Genomic DNA, 5,448 nt, shown 5'->3' with positions numbered 1-5,448 from the left:
TCTATGAAAAATTTTCAATTAAAAATAATCAGTGTTCTATGGTTTCCAATTAATTTTTCCTTGTAGTGATTTTTAAAGAGTCTTATGTCATGTAGAACATTCTTTAGGAAGTCCAAACTACTCAGAGTTTCAAATGCTTTTTAACTTTGGGCATGTATGATTCCCCCTTTTTGTGAACAGCTAAGAAGACATAAGGGAAAGACATGGAAAGATGTCTTTATTGTGTTTCTACATGAAGCTGAGCTGCTTTCAATGAAATGATGGAAGGGTGAAAATACTAGGGACATAAAGCACCCAGTCTCAAAGATTTGAAGGAAATTCCAGTCAGGAAAAGGAAAATATGGACAAATTGATATTGATATTGTAATTTCTTTGATGGCAAATAAGAATAGGATTATAGGATCATATAGTCAGTAACTGTACATTTTATTAGAAACTGTCAAACAGCTACCCATGTCAACTTTAGGGCCAACAGGCTGTGCTCACAAGCAATATATAAAGTGCAGTCATTTTATATATCTGTTTAAACAGCTGGTATTTTCCATCTTTTCTTTCCTTCCCCTGAATATTTTCAAGAAACAGCTACTGACACTTTGCATGTATGTGTCTCTTTCTAGTTCTCCTACACAGCTTGAAATCTGTATATCTAAACTATACTCTACATCTTTGTGCCTGAATTATACCTGCTTTAAAATAATTCTGTAACTGAACTTCCAGTGTGTTAGTTTTATCAAAATTGTGTCAATTACACTGGGCCCTTTATATTTTCAAGTACATGTTAAATTCATATGGTTAATTTATTTACAGGACCTATTAAACTTCATTGAATTGTTTCAAATTTTTAAATTAACTTAAGCAAAGTCAACAAATTACAGGACTGCAACTTATAATTAGAGAACATTTATTTAATCAATATTATTGATTTTATTTGTTTCCACTATACTGCTGTAATGTATTTTGATATTATTTGACAATATTATATTATTATGTTTTTATAGATAATGTAAGTTATGTGACTTCATAGTTTTATTACATTAAATAGAAATAGAATTTAAACTTTAAGGATTAAGCTTATAAGTTGAAAAAATATATTTACTGTATATTAAAACATAGTCTATGTTTCTACTGTATATGTTCCTAACTAGACTCAAAGTGATATTTAGTATGAAACTTCTTGATGGGATAATTGATAGTCCTGTATACTAAGTAGAAAGATAACATTCACATCAGAGGTTCTCAACCCTAGCAGCACATCAAACCTAACTCAGAATGTGTTCTATTTTCTACATATACTAGCTGTATCCTTTTAATCTTTTCATTAAAATTAGATTGTTAACAGTTCAGACTTCTGAGACTAACTCCCATAAATTCTATTTTAGTTAAGAAGTTTCTCAAAACAATTTTTATCAAACACTCCAGGTGCTATGAAGCATATATTTGCTACATATATGAAAATTTGGAAAGAACATACGATTAAGTGTCAAAAAATAAGGAGCTGAGTGTGATGGCACACACCTGTAATCCCAGCACCCTTTAGGCATTTTCAGGTGAATCTCCATGAGTTTAAGGCCAGGCTGGCATACACAACAAGTGGTAAATAGCAGTGAAAACTTGAGAATCAGTTTTTTAAAAAGGCAGTGGGCAGGTTGTGTGAAGGCCTGTGTTTTAGCTCAGTGGTACAGCAATTACACAGAATAGGAGGTCTTGAATTTCAACCCCAGAACAATGAAAAAAAATGATAGAACTGTGAGTTCTTCTCAATCTTATCCATGTACTAGTTTCTAATCAAGCCCTTGGAAGTGATGGAGCAATGCCTGTGAATATATATATAATACTTACCTGGAAGGGAAGATAAAATAATCAAGAAGGCAGTTTTCCTGGTATTAAACTTATCCACTATACTAGACATGTTGATGCTTGCAATTTCCCTGAATGTGAGGGACTTCCACTGCAAATCTGTTGCAGTGAGGGACTGTGTTCATGCCTTTCTCTGACCATTAATATACTTCATAAAAACAAACAAACAAACAAACAAATAAAACACCTGTACAAGTTGTTCTGATATTGTTGAGTTATAAATATATGACCAGAAACCACTGGATTAAATGAATTTCGATTCTTCCCAACCATGATATCCTTTAATTGTTAGAACATCATTCCCCCAGTGTACTTTACTGCATACAGAGAACCATGGTGTATAGACTGAAGTTTCTTCTGGCTCCAGGTATAAACTATGCTGATAAGATGAGATCAGTGACTCTGTACTTAAATATGGTCGCTGTTTTCAGAAGAAGAAGAGACAAAAGTTACAGGGAGGGTTGAAGGTGTTGAGAGTATTCAAATACGTGAAATTTTGGGGATAGTTGAAGGGACTAAAAAATTTATCTTGAAGTGGAAGATAAGTATGCACAAACAGAATTGCTATTTTTAAATATTTAGAGTGTTGATCTATGGAAGATGTATTAAGTTTACTTTATAGAACACTAGAACATAATGGAGGAAAAGTTCACAGGGGGAGAAATGCAATGCTTAAGGAGCTTCTACACCAGAGATAATTAGAGACATTTTATGAATATTATTAAATTAATGCTTATAACACACACATATAGATATTGTAGAACAATTTTACACTTGAAGAATAAAATTTACACATGGTCATGCTTACAAAGCAGTGTTGCAGTAGCTAAAGTCAGTCATGATTCACCATTTCTCTTCCTTCCATGAACCTGTTAAAATTGAAGTCAAGATTGACCATATGATTTGGGGGCATGATTTTTAAAGCCATTAAGTTGTTCATTATTTGTTTCCTTTGCATTGGTGCTGACACAAACATGCCCAGGTGAATCAGAGGTCTTTACCCTCATAAAAAAGCAAAAATAGGAAATACATCTTTCTCATAAGACATGAAGCCCTAAGAAAATCCCGCTATGTGTATATATGCTCATTCTTTGATCTTTGTCTTAGCTGCAAATTTTCTGCTGTATAAATTATTGTTATTGACTAAAATTTTTGAGAGTATTTTTCTGTTACCTTAAGATAACGCAGCACAGTTTTACAGATATACTTACAAGTTGATTCTCAAAGTTGTGTTTGCCCTCCCCAAATGACCACTGTAAGCTCTTCAGCAATAAAAGAAAACATTATAGTCTATTTGTAGAAATATTTGATGTCTTGTTGGAACTATTACATATATGATTGACAGATATATAAGTGGCCTGTTTAAATTCTGGTATTCTATGATTTCCTGTGACTGTATCAATTTGGAAATTCCAAGTACAAAATGTATGTGTGTTGGTGAGTGAACACATATTTGTGTGCACTTTTAAAAAAAAATCTGTACTAGGCTTTGGTTGTAATCACTTTGTGAGAATCTTTCCTGGTCACATCTCAATTGGCCTTGTTTATTAAAAATAAAATTTCTGCTTTTTATTAAATATCCATAAAATTTGACACAAAACACAGTAACCTTTTAATTCTAATGCTTTCTAGAAGAAAATATATTTGAATTTCAGCTTGTTATTTTCTGGTGTATATTCCATCTTTACATTTACTTATAGGAGTTGCAGTTCTCTAAACTTGGTGAGAGCCAAAGTGTCACAAGGTTTTGGAATAATTTCTGTCTTGTGATTTCTCACTTTCAAATCATTGTTAAAGCAGACAGATATCATGGTAGGAGTGACCTCATTAAAGCCAAACTATGATAATAATCAAGAAGCATTTTCACATTCTTATTTTCCTATTCTTTAAATGCCCTAGTGTTTATATTGGCTACTACTCAGATAAAACCATCCATTTGCAGATACTTTTTTGAAAAAATATTAAAGGTCTGTATTCACCTAATCTTCACAAAATCCGAAACCACAAATTTATCAGGGACATCATTGAATATAGTTACAAATATGTGGATAATAGGATGCCTATAAAATCTTTCTGTAGAACTTTGAAGCCAAATCTAAAATGTTATATTCTGAAACTGAACAAATACCTATTAGAAAAGTACCAACATCTTCACAATAATCTAGCATGATGAATAGCATGTATATTAGGCATTATTGTGGAAACACCATATCTTGCATCTTTACAAGGAAGATCAGTGGTCTCTTAATTGGATACAGATATTTGAGTTTCTTTCAATCTAATCAAACACATACCAGAGGTTCATAGAGTTTATGCAGTTAACCAAGGTATGTAGATTACACTTGTTGACAAAGTACTTCAAGACAAACAAGTTCCAAGTGAAATTGACAATACAAGCTCATCACTCAAAACTTCAAGAACTTATTAACCTACCAAAGGCATTGCAAAGATTTAAACAAAGACAACTCTTTGTGTGTGGGAGGGGTAGAGATGGCTCAGTAATTAAGAGCACTTACTTCTCTTGTAGAAGACATGGATTTGGTTACCAGTCCTTATGTGGCAGTTCACAACCATCTGAAATTCTATGGATACCAGGCATGCACATGGTGCACATAAATACATTATGCAGGCCAAACACATATAAACAATATAAATAAATCCAAATAATAAATAAATAACAAAGATTCCTATTTAGCATCAATGAACTGAGAAATAAAGAAATTAAATTAGCCGGGCAGTGGTGGTGCACACCTTTAATCCCAGCACTCGGGAGGCAGAGCCAGGAGGATCTCTGTGAGTTCAAAGCCAGCCTGGTCTACCGAGCGAGATCCAGGAAAGGCGCAAAGCTACACAGAGAAACCCTGTCTTGAAAAAAAACAAAAGAAAGAAAGAAAGAAAGAAAGAAAGAAAGAAAGAAAGAAAGAAAGAAAAGAAAGAAAAGAAAGAAAGAAAATTAAAGAAATGTTTTTGCTAATGGAAGTGTTCATTCTTCCTCTATTTGTGAAAATTTCATTCATGTATATGTTAAAATTTGATTATATCTATCACCTATTTCTCCCCTCTGACTCTCTCCATATCCTCCCAGCATTACCCCCATCCCAACTTCATGACTTTTTACAGGGGGATAACCTACTAAACCCAGTTGACGCTTGTCAAACTGCATGAGTGTGAAGTCATCCACTAGAGCACAGGAAACTTACAGGTGGCCACATTTGAAAAACCAAATTATTCTCTTTCCCACAGCAACTATCCACTGCCAATATCTCTTCATTGTGATACGAAGCCTGGAGATTACGTACTCCATCTGTGCTGGCTTGATATTGTGCAGGTAAACACAGGTGCTATGAATTCATGATTGTGATAGCCACATAATGTCCAGAATAAAGCATTTTCACGGCATTTCTCCCCATGCTCTGGAGCATATATCTTTTCTGTTTCATCTTCTGAAAGTGTTTCCTGAGTCTTGGTGTGGTGGGATTAATATAGATGTCCTATTTGGTGGTACGACATAGAAAAATCAGTGTCAAATCAATTAGGAAACTTCCCTCCCTTCTGTTAGCTAGTTTACACAGTGACAGAAGATGCTATTCA

General features: G+C 33.6%; 1 non-coding gene across 1 annotated transcript; it reads left to right on the top strand.

Annotated features, from left to right (window-relative positions):
- The first annotated feature begins 1,831 nt into the window (after positions 1-1,831).
- On the top strand, positions 1,832-1,993 carry LOC114687412. The gene has a single exon (XR_003733670.1). It is a non-coding gene; the product is annotated as a U1 spliceosomal RNA (small nuclear RNA).
- The last annotated feature ends 3,455 nt before the right edge of the window (positions 1,994-5,448 follow it).

Source organism: Peromyscus leucopus, chromosome X (assembly GCF_004664715.2).
Source record: "Peromyscus leucopus breed LL Stock chromosome X, UCI_PerLeu_2.1, whole genome shotgun sequence".
NCBI lineage: Eukaryota > Metazoa > Chordata > Mammalia > Rodentia > Cricetidae > Peromyscus > Peromyscus leucopus.
This window is presented reverse-complemented; position numbering and strand designations above follow the sequence as displayed.